Below are 12,504 nucleotides of genomic sequence, written 5' to 3'. Positions count from 1 at the left end.
GCAGTTGCCTTTAACAGAAATTTCATGTCTAGAAATATACTTAACAGTTATCCCACCTTTACAGATTTCTCACCTAAGTATGCAGCAATATTTGTACAAAGATGTACTTAGAACGTTTCTAATAGCAAAATACAAAACAGTCTTCAATAGGGAACAGGTTAAATAAATTAGGTTAAAAAGGAGGTATATCTATATGTATTGCTATGCAGACATGTCTAACTTAAGTAAAACATTTAAAAATTATAGTTTGTATAATTCAAAAATTATAGTATGATCTTACGTTAAACCTAGATGTATGCATGAGCATGCTTTGTATAATTGTATTTTTGGAGGCTACCTGAGGAACTATGATAGAAGTTAAGGTTAATTTGGGGTTTGATGGGAAGGGGAACTTTTTATATTACTCTTTTGTGCTGTTGATATATTTTCAACAATACATATTGTTTTTTATAATACTTAAATATAAAATTATGTACAAAATTAAATTGACAGTAAAAAAATATCTTTATCCCCCCCCCAGAAAAAAACCCACCAAGCTACCATATACCAAGAAAAGTGGCATAGTGGGTTTTTGTTTTTATACTAGTTCCTTTATCTAGAAACTAATTGGAATATGTAGTTACTAGTTTCTATGAGTAAGTGGTTACAGTATTGATGCTTTCACAGGGAGAGAAATGTTATATTATTTTTAAATGTTATATTTCAGTTGAAAATTACAAGAAGTTATTTGGCATATCGGTAAATTTTGAGCTCTGGTAATCAGAGACTGCTTAGAATCTGGACCACTTCAGTGATATATCTGTAGGAATCCTTTACGTGAGTTTATTTTATAATAAATTAGAGCCTTTGCTGAATTTATATATACATTATCAAGATTATTAGAATTTCTTTGTAATGTTGCATATAAAATTTTAATTTTTAGTGTATGTGTGAAGTATACATGTATTTTTACAGATATGTGTATATGTAAAATACTTGCATCTATACAAAGTGTATGTTATATATAATATGTAAAATAAAATATATGGGAATCTTATTTTATTGAACTGGCAATAACTAAATGTTAATGGAAGAAATTTTCATATCTGGCTCATCCTTAACAATATAATTTTAAAGTACAGCAGTTTTTAATAAAACTTATGCCAGTAATTAATTTTTTTTTTACCAGAGCTGCTTTTATGCTTTTAGTCTCAATAAAAACCAATGTACAGAAACAAATGTTAGAATAATTATCAGTCTTCAAAGTTAAAATTCTGTTACATATGAACTTCAAGCCAAATATTGGATTCACATTTTTACATAGAAATTTTCCTCCTAAAATACTTTGTAATTAGTGGAAAATGTAACCAGAAAGAGCAGCATGCCAGAAAGAGATGCATTAACTTGTGGAAGCAACCGTGTATTAAGAAACAAACAGGAGAGATGGGTTGGGGATTGGTTAAATAGGTGATGGGGATTAAGGAGGGCACTTGTGATGAGTACTGAATGTGTTAAGTGGTGAATCACTAAATTGTACACCTGAAATGAATGTTAACTGGATGAATGTTAACTGGATGAATGAATGTTAATGTTAAATGAATGTTAACTGTATGTTAACTGGTATTAATAAAAACTTAAATAAACTATGGATCATTTTTATTTGTGGTTTTTATATAAAACTAGCCTATGGATTTTTTTTCCCTGTAAGTCGTTTCCCTTATAACTTTTTCTCTTGGCAAAAATAATGAATAAAATTTTAGAGACAAGCTTTTTTTTTTAAGGGCACATATGACCTAACACATGTAATAAAACAAAAAAAAAAACTCATGTTCTATGTTGAAAAAATCAAATGAAAATATTTTTATTCTGAATTGCTCAATTAGCTTACAGGCATACACTTTTAATTGCACAATTCAGTCAGTATCCCTGTGCAACTTGTTCTTCTATCATTTGCACGCCTAAATATACTCTGGTCTAGAACACTGGACCGTGAAATCCTAAAAGTTACACTTACTCTATGAAAAGACTTCTTTTTAAATCTGTGTCTCTTTTCCCCAACATTTTCTTTAAAAATATACATCCTAAACATATATACCTGAATGTGATGTGGAATCCTTCAGGAAGAATTTTTATCCTTTTTCTTCTGGAGCACATAGTGAATATTTGCCTCATGAGAAAGTGAACAAGGAGAGCCCTAAGCTAATTTCCTTTCCTTTTGATTATAGCACGAATATCCCATCCATTACTATTTCCTCTCAAAATGACTCATTCTGTTCAGAAACAAAAGCAATGCTACCTGAGAACATTCTGAAATATTTTGTCCTCTTTTCATAATCCCTATTTACTAGACTCTGCAAATATTTTCTTCACCTCCTTATCAAATTTTAACTCAATAAGTGATATCTTCCCTCTTGGATAAATCGACATGGGAACTTCAGATTACAGTAGTGGAAATTTAAAAAAACAGTGCTTTTTAGTGTGAAGGAAATTCATGCAAATTTTTAATGTGTATAAGTTTTCTAAGTAACCACACATTAAGTATGAGAATGGACTTTATTATTAAGCAGGACTTAACAAAACATGATTATCATTGGAAAACTAAATTCTGCTGACTTTAGTATTGACCGCTTTTCCTGGGACAGTGATTTATGTCAGTGTTAACATTAGGTAATTTGTCACTTTAATCAGAATTCATTAACAATTTACTTTTTGAGGGCTCTGTCTTTAAGGTCAATTAAATAAAAATGTTAAAGCCAGTGTTGTTAAGATTTCTGCTACCTAATAGTCACGTTATTTTATGTTCAGCCTCTTGATTAAAAGTAATGGTCAAAGATGTTAAAGCCCTGGAAGGTGATTTTGAAGATGGAGAAGTGCTGGAGCTACCCAGGCAGCAATCAGAAACAATTAGGAAAAATGTACCAAATGCTTCATTCTTTCTCTAGGCTGCATGACAAATTACATTTAATATTTCAGGCTTGTTGCATTTTAAAATAAGGCCTCCAACACAAAGCAATTTTCAAGACAACTCCAATCAAAAGATATTGCTTAAAATTTTCCTATTGCCATAGAAATGAAAAGAGTGATTGTCTATGTTGATTAACTTGAAGATTGCTTTGGGAAGAATTTGACAGTTTTGTAACATTCCCATTATAATTTACAACCCGTGAAGAATTGAATACTACACTGAATATCAGGATACTTTGTCTTCCTTTTTATCTGATAATTTTATTCTAGTACTTTAACATGAAGAGGATGTCCTTTTAATGTGTATTTTAATGCATATATAATTTACATTTACCATGTTCTTTAAAATCCTCAATTAGATTAAACAAAATAAATGTATAGCATAATATATATATTTATATACAAAAAATATTTATTGATTCCTACTGTGCAAAATTTTATACAAAGATGGAAAGGAAACATTTAATGTCAAAGAACCCATGGTTTAATGGATAGAAATTCACAAGAAAAATGAACAAAATAAGATAAAACTTAGAGTCAAGTACATTTTGGTTTGGAGTTGAGGATGGCTGATACTATTTTGTTTGCTGATCCATAAATGCTAAGTAAAGGTTTAATCCACCCAATACTACAAAAGATGGCAAGCTAGGAAAGTGATCCCACAATACTATTTTATGTTTAGAATGAAAGATTATAATTGAGTGAAATTACATTACACTTGGCAATGGATAGGAAAATGTTTAAATACCAAGAAAGACCTTTATGCTGGCATGATTCATTTTTTATGAACCTTCCGATTTGCAAGCCAAATTTTTCATTGCTTTAAAATAGTTTAACCCCATCTAAAATGCACTGTCTGTCATAAATTAGCAACCAAATAAGATTGGGTAATGGTGAAGATTCAGTTAAATGTCATTCTTATTTATTCATTCATGAATTCAATTGGTAAACACGTATTGTGTGTTTACTAGGTGATAGCTTGTTAGAGAATTAGAGATGCATGGAAAGATAACTACCTCCTGTCAAGGGTCATTCTGGTGAGATAGCTAGGGTAATAGAAACCGTTATGACCCCTTTGGAAATAAATGTAGTAATATTTGTCAACAACTCTATAAAAACATGTAAACTTTTTAACTGATTAATACCTTCCTACAGAAAGTATTCCTCAGAAGAAAAAGGACTTATGAACATATGTTGTTTATTGCATACTTTTAATGACATAAAATTGGAAGCAACTTGAATGTTCAAATGTCTAATGATTAAGAAAAAAATAGTATTTCCCTTTGGTTGAATATAATACAGACATTAAAATGATATTTTTGGGCTTTGTAATATGGAAAATGCTCAAGATGTAGAATGCAGAAAAAATCAAAAATTGTATAAAGTATTACAGTTCTGTGAGATATACAAATGAGAAGACTTAGATTTTAGAAAATGATAGCTGTATTAGCATGGTTAGATGATCGTTTCAATGTTTTTGAAACATATTTAAAAATAATAAAACATTTCAATGTATAGAAGTAGTTCTCAATTGGAACACTTGTGCATTATTTGTAGGAATATAAAATGGTGCAGCTGTTGTGGAAAATGGTATGGCAGTTACTCAAAAAATTAAACATAGAATTACCATAAAATCCAGAAATTCTACTTCTGGGTATATTCCCCATGATGCGAAAGCAGGGATTGAAGAGATACTTGTACACTGATTTTCATAGCAGCATTATTTACAATAGCAGCATTATTCCATTCAAGGTGGCAGCAAACCAAGTGTCCATTGATGGATGAATGGATAAGCAAAATGTGGTATGTACATACAATGGAATATTACTCAGCCTTGGGAGGAAATTCTGATACATGCTACAACATGGGTGGACTTTGAAGACAATGCTAAGTGAAATAAACCAGTCACAAAAAGACAAATACTGTATGGTTCTATCTATAGGAGAGTAATCAAATTCATAGAGACAGAAAGTAAAGTGGCTGTTGCCAGGCTGTTGCCTTAGAAAAGGAGGAATGGGGAAGTTATTGTTTAATGGATACAGAGTATCAGTATTGGAAGGTGAAAAGAGATCTGGAGATAGATAGTGGTGATAGTTACACAATACTGTGAATATTCTTAATGCCATTGATCTGTACAATTAAAAATGGTTCATATGGTAAATTTTATGTGTTTTTCACCACAATTCAAAAAAATAAAAGATTAACGTGGTAAATTTTATGTTCTGTATATTTTATTACATAATAAAAAAATTGTAAGTGGTTGCAGCTATGGATTGATTACTAGATATACATCAAAAGTTGAAATAAGAGTCAATAGATTTAAAAGTACACTACAGTGAAAAAATGAAATACATAAGGCAATTGGAAAAAGAATTTTAAGATGAGTATCCTCAAATTATATGGCGTTATGCTCGAATGTATGATTTGAAATTTATCCTACTTTTCATGCTGTTCTAAGCTCATGTATGTTGGCAGTAGCAAAAAAATGTAACTGTCAGACTGAAATGAACTCTTAATGTTCAATCACAGTTTTAGAGATGCTGTGTTAGAGGTGAGACACCAGAGTTTCCAGAGAAGTTAGGATTTTATAGATATATAATGATAAATCTGACAATGGATCCTTTGACTTTTATTATGACATTATTTAAGCTTTATACCACCTGATGCAGGCCAGATTCTAATTTTTAAAATAATTAACCTTATTAAAAGAATTAACCTTATGAAACATTTATTTCCTTTTTTTAAAATTTAAAAAAAATGTTTATCCAGTTTTGAGAGACAGAGACAGAGACAGAGTGCAAGTGAGGGTGGTGCAGAGAGAGAGGGAAACACAGAATCCGAAGCAGGCTCCAGGCTCTGAGCTGTCAGCACAGAGCCTGACATGGGGCTCAAACTCACGAACCATGAGATCATGACCTGAGCCAAAGTCAGACACTTAACCAACTGAGCCACCCAGGCACCCCTCTTACTTCTTTCCTATTAAGAAATTCTTGTATCAAACATGGATTTGATGGCACGACTTTAATCTAGGATTTTTACTCCTGCTTTTGACTTTCTCAAGCAATTAACAGCTTTTCTTTCCCCAGGCCATAGTTCCTTTGATTCTAAGAGGAGTTGCATTTTCTTTACTTTTAAAACTAATCTGTTTTATGAATTGATGACCCAATATACTTCCTACTCCTGCTGTGGGAAGTGGGGATACTGTATTTCTTCATTACTCTTTGTTAGAACTCAAAACAGAAAGTATATTTCTTCTAGATCCTATGCATTGCACTATGTCAGAATACTTTGGGTTGCAAATGACAGAACTTGAACTCCCCAAAAGATGTATTAGCTCACATAACTGAGAAGTTCAAGAGTAGATCTTAAGACTGCATTTAAAAAAAAAAGCACCCAGAGGCTCAAAGACCACTATTAGGACTTTCTCCACTCTTGGTTTGCATTGCTTTATTCTTCAAAGAGATTCTTCCCTAGTGGCAGGAGGCAAATGCCTTCAGAGGCTTCATACTCACACATCCTTCCAGTTAAGAACAACAAACTGAGGGTTTATGGGGGTGGGAGGGAGTGGTGGGTGGGTGATAGGTATTGAGGGCACCTGTTGGGATGAGCACTGGGTGTTGTATGGAAACCAATTTGACAATAAATTTCATTTAAAAAAAAAAAAGAATTGCAGTTGAAGAAAGAAATCACTCTGCCAATGTCCATGTCTCAACTTCAGGTCCTGTGTGCCTACCCCTGTCATCGGCAGCCCCCACACTAACATAGAGTTGAGGAAGAGTTTACCAAAGGAATCTGAAGAAAGAAGGTAGGAAATTACCTACCTTACAAAATAACAAACTCCCATAGTTTACCCACCTTCTAGTGAAGCCACTTTTTAAAAACTTCTAGATAAACATCAATATTTCTGTTCAACTCCATTAACATAGTTCAGGGGTGCCTGGGTGGCTTGGGTTAAGCATCTGGCTCTTGATTGTGGCTCAAGTCATGATCTCATGGTTGTGAGATCACTGCGTTGGGCTCCCAGCTGAGTGTGGAGCCTGCTTGGGATTCTCTCTCCCTCCCTCTCTCTCTGCCCCTCTCCTACTCATGCTGTCTCTTCCTCAAAATAAATAAAATACAATACAAAAACATAAAATAGTTTAAATCATTTCATGTACTGCATATTTGTCATCTTTCAGCTGCCCACTCTGTTTTATTTTTGAGAAAGCGAGAGTGAGAGTGGAGGAGGGGCAAAGGGAAAGAGAGAGAGAGAAAAAGAGAGAGTGAGAGAGAAAGAATCTTAAACAGTCTCCATAGCCAGCCAAAGCCTAAACACAGGGCTCAGTCACACGACCAAGTACCAGAAGCTTAACCAACTGGGCTGCCCAACATTTGAATCCTTTTCTTTTGTTTGCCACTGTGGAAGCATCAGTGGGCAGGCCACAACTCTCACGGAAAGGTGAAAAATACCAATGCTTATTTTAAACTCTCCTAATTAAGGTTTTGGCAGGCAGTGTAAGTTTGGCCATCTTCCTGGGGCTTTCAATGTAATCATGGGCAGTGAAGCAGTAGGAATAGTTAGAATCCATTCTAATGGCAGCAGGAACATGCAAGGCCCAGTAACACCCAGGTAGCAGCAGGGCATTGGTACCCTAATTTATTCCAATGTCATGACAACACCTGTGATTTTAACCACTCAGCTCTCCATGGAGCTCATTCTGTGAGCCTGGATTTCTAGCCTTCCTATTGATTGTGTGAGCTGTTCACATTGGTGAATACTGTTAACTAATCTACAGACGTTATCAGATTTCACTAGTTTTCCCACTCATGTACTTGTCCTGGTCCAAGATCCAATTCAGAATCCCCATATTACACTTAGTTGTCATGTCTCCTTAGTTTTCTCCAATCTATGGCAATTTCTCAGTTTTCATTATTCAATGCCCTTGACCTTTTTATTTGTATTTTTTTAAGTTTATTTATTTTGAGAGAGACAGCATGAGAAGGGGAGGGGGAGAGAGAGAGGGAGAGAGAGAATTCCAGGCAGGTTCTGCATTGTCAGCTTGGAGCCAGAAGTGGGGCTTGAACCCATGAACCGTGAGATCATGACCTGAGCTGAAATTGAGAATTGGATGCTTAACCCACTAAGCCACCCAGGTGCCCCTCAATGCCCTGACCTTTTTAAAAAGTCATTGGCCTGTTACATGTAGAATGTCCCTTAGTTTCAGTTTTTCTGGTATTTTCTCATGATCAGATTATGTATTTTTGGTGAGATTATCACAGAACTGATGTGCTCTTATCAGTGCATTACATCAGGGTATTGATATATTTTATTGGTGACATTAAATTTGATCACTTAAAGTGGTGTTTACCAGGTTTTTCTACTGCAAAGTTACAATTGTTCTATTTGTGGTTAAAAAGTATCTTGTGGGGCAATTCTTAGAGGCCATTCTTTTTTTTAAAATTTTTTTTTTTCAACGTTTTTTTAATTTATTTTTGGGACAGAGAGAGACAGAGCATGAACGGGGGAGGGGCAGAGAGAGAGGGAGACACAGAATCGGAAACAGGCTCCAGGCTCTGAGCCATCAGCCCAGAGCCCGACGCGGGGCTCGAACTCACGGACCGCGAGATCGTGACCTGGCTGAAGTCGGACGCGTAACCGACTGCGCCACCCAGGCGCCCCTCTTAGAGGCCATTCTAATATGCTGCTTATACGCTGCTTATACTGACATCTGTTAATTTTATCCAGAGATGATTTATCTAGTATTCTTTTCATATTCCAGTGTGTTTTTTCCACACTCCCAAGCAATTCTCCCAATTCTCAGTAAACCAACTAGGTGTTTCACAAATTTAACTCAGTTTTGACACCGTCTCTCTGGATATAGCTTCAGATCCCACAGGTTGAGAGCTCAATCTCACAAGACTGGCCCTATTTCAGACACCAGCCTGAAGTTCAGGTTGTTACCTGTGCTTTTGACTCTTTGGCTATAAATTGGAGGTTCCCACAACCCACTCCTCAGATTTGACTAATTTGCTCAGGTAGCTCACAGAACTCAGAGAAACATTTACTTGCGTTTACCAGCTTCTTATAAAAGATATTATGAAGATAGAGACGAAGAAGAGGTACACAGAGCAAGGTCCAAAAGTGTCCCTAGTGTAGGAGCTTCTGTCCCTGTGGAACTGGGTGTGCCAACCATCCTGCCATGTGGGTTTAACAACCTCAAAGCTCATCAAGCCCTCACTGAAGAGTTGTTCTAGATCTCTACTCTCCAGCTTTCACACTGCTTCCCCTTCCCAGAGGTTGTAAGTGGGGTTGAAAGTCCCAACCCTCTAATCACTTGGTCTTTCTGATGACCAGTTCCATCCAGATGCTCTCTAGGAGCCCCACCCTGGGTCACCTCATTAGCATAAACTCGGATGTGCTCTAAAGGGGTTCCTTACGAATGACAAAAGATACTCATATCACTCAGGAAATTCCAAGAGTTTTTGGAGCTTTGTGTCAGAAACCAGGGAGGAAGATCGAATATATTTCTTCTTATACCACAGTTTATTGAGTGCAGGAGACAATTATGTACTCTGATTAGAAACAAAGATTTTGTAAAGGTGAACCTGATTAGAAATTCTTTTCATCAGTAAGTTAAAGATATGGCTGAGATGTTTGCAAAAGTCACAGGAAAAATTGTGTGCAAATGTTAAATTATTTGTGGCATTTTCTACTGCTGCTGAGAAGAGCATAGATGTACAATCCAGTTATCTCTATTTGTGGGGTCAGTATGATTCTTGATGGGAGCAAGGAACTTCTGTGTTGACTCTTCTAATCCCACTTTTTTCTTTGTGCAGAGTAAACCTGGGCCCACAGCAAAGGATGGGGAAAGCTATGTAAACAAGGAACTACAATTCCTTCAATCCCCAGCCATCTTACACTTGACAGGAAGATAATAAGCAACTACATTTTCTCCATGCAAAAACCCTTCCAGGTTGTGAGTGCCATAAATATAACGGGTAAGTTAGTATGGATACATAGCACTTAATTACCTTATCTGATTAAAAAGAGTACAAACCACTCTCAAACAACATCCCTAGACATTTTCCCAAGGTAGAGCTAGCCAGACGGTGAGTTACTTTGCCTGTGATTGTCATGTACTTCATGTGCATGAGTTTGGTGTTTTGTTTTTGTTTTCATTATAATACCACTTTCATTGGTGAGGTTCCCATTGCCAGGACAATTAAGAGCAGTCATGAGGTTAATCTTTACCAAAACCATAATCCTTGGCAGGTAGTATTCTTAATTTTCTTACTCCTTGGGTTGAAAAAATGCAAAACACTCTTTACTTCTCTTGGATCTCCTATTTTGTCTAACTTTCCTCAAAAGTTTCTATGTATATACTTCTTGAATTTACTAATCAAACTCATTTTATTGCTACTAACTTTGATAAAAAACAATCTTTAATACACTACATTCCCTTGGGGCGCCTGGGTGGCTCAGTCGGTTAGGCAGCCGACTTCGGCTCAGGTCATGATCTCGCGGTCTGTGAGTTCGAGCCCCGCATCGGGCTCTGTGCTGACAGCTCAGAGCCTGGAGCCTGTTTCAGATTCTGTGTCTCCCTCTCTCTGACCCTCCCCCGTTCATGCTCTGTCTCTCTCTGTCTCAAAAATAAATAAACGTTAAAAAAAATTTATTAATAAAAATAAAACTTTACTCAGTGTTTTGGACAGTAAAGTAGCATGTAAATTATTTTTGTGTTTGGGAAAGACATGAAAATCTTCAGGTAGGAACTTCTAGATTAAGATAGGCAAATGAATCACTGTCCCCCAATTTCTAACATAATAATCAACAACTACAACAGGAATAATAAAAAAACCCCACCATCAGCAACTACAGAGAAGGGCCATTAGCTTCAAACACTGGCCGCCAATAAAAGAAAGAGAAAAATTCTGAGCATAGCATAGAGCAATAGTTAGTAAGATTTAATAATAAAGAAAAAGAATTCTTTAGGCTTTCAGCCCCAAATAGAAAATTACCTACAATCGAGGGGGAAACTCTACAGTACAGGTGGGGGTGGAATGGAACTGAGAACTTAATGAACCAGATCCACAATACTATAGGTTGTTGTGCTGCACAATATGTTTGGTGCTTAGTCAACCACGGTTTTGTAGAGAGTTTTTTCAACCAGGAAAATTGATTTGTGCAAATCATCCACAAAATTCTTGGCTCAGATCACTAGTGAAGATTGCTTTAAGGACAGCCTTTTGGGCCGATACTACATCTAAATGCTCTGAAAATTTCTCTGGAAAAACATTCCCTAGTAGTTACTCAGACATATTGTTTACTTTACTCAATCCTAGAGAAATTTTATCTTTGCAAGTTTGATAAGAAGTAATCTAGTCCCCTTACTGAGGCTAAAATGTATTTCCAGAAAAGCAAATGGTGGCCAGCATGACACTTCTAACAATGGGGAGTTAAAGACTAGATTGCAATGTTTACATGATTTCAAACTTTATGAACATGAAATAATTGTGCAGTTAGTTTTCCCAATTTTGATAACGAGAATGAATTGTTATAAATGGAATTTAGTGAATTGAAAAATAAAGTTTCATTGAAATACCAGAATTTTATAGACATTGCAGGAGTAGTATGTAAAAACTGCAAAGATTTTATCCATAATTAGTTCCTATGTTTGTGAACACATTTTTTTTTTTTTTTTGGCCACAATACTAATTAAAAAATGTAGTTCCTAGAATTCAAGTCTGTATTTCATGCTGCGCATCACAACTCCAGCCTTACATTAACATCTTGCTGTAGGGGCGCCTGGGTGATTCAGGCGGTTGAGCATCCGACTCTTGATTTTGGCTCAGGATCATGTTCCCAGGGTCATGGGATCAAGCCCTGCATTGGGCTCTGTGCTGAGTGTGGAGCCTCCTTGGGATTCTCTCTCTCTCTCTCTCTCTCTCTCTCTCTCTCTCCCTCTTTCCCTCTCCCTTTCCTCTCCCTCTCCCTCTCCCTCTCCCTGGCTCATGCACATGCAATCTCTCTCTCTAAAATAAAAAACAAAACAACAACAAAAAACACATCTTTCTGTGGAAGAAAAAGGTGTCAGGTGTCAGTTTCAAACCAGATGAGTAATCATAAAAGACCAGCATTGGTGATACCTTACGAATCTGCAACAGCCTCAGGCTTGAAGTGTAAGAGGTGGGAGTTTGTGAGAATCCAGAAAGTTTTAGGAGAGCGCAAGAGGAGCTGGGGCCCTTGTAAAGGAATACAGTTACTACTAAAGCCTAAATTTTATTCATTCTTACTCTCTTTGATGTACTGCAGTGTCTTCCATTGGCTAACCCAACTGCCAGATAGAACAAGAACCCTGGTTGATGTTGTCCATGAGTCATTCTCCAGAGTCACAAATCAGGAAAAAGGTGCAAAGTAGATATGGGAGGGCAAATGGAAACTAGCACATTTTATTTTGGTGAAAGTGCAGTTGATTATATTTCTGGCTGTGAATTTTTCTTATATCTGGTCTCCTTAATATTTGGCAGGTCCCTGAAGTCTTCTAAGTTTGTAATTCCTAGAGGAAATAATTTCATAGATCT

Source organism: Lynx canadensis, chromosome B3, assembly GCF_007474595.2.
Source record: "Lynx canadensis isolate LIC74 chromosome B3, mLynCan4.pri.v2, whole genome shotgun sequence".
NCBI classification, from domain to species: Eukaryota; Metazoa; Chordata; class Mammalia; order Carnivora; family Felidae; genus Lynx; species Lynx canadensis.
The sequence above is the reverse complement of the archived record's forward strand: the minus strand, read 5'-3'. Positions refer to the sequence as shown.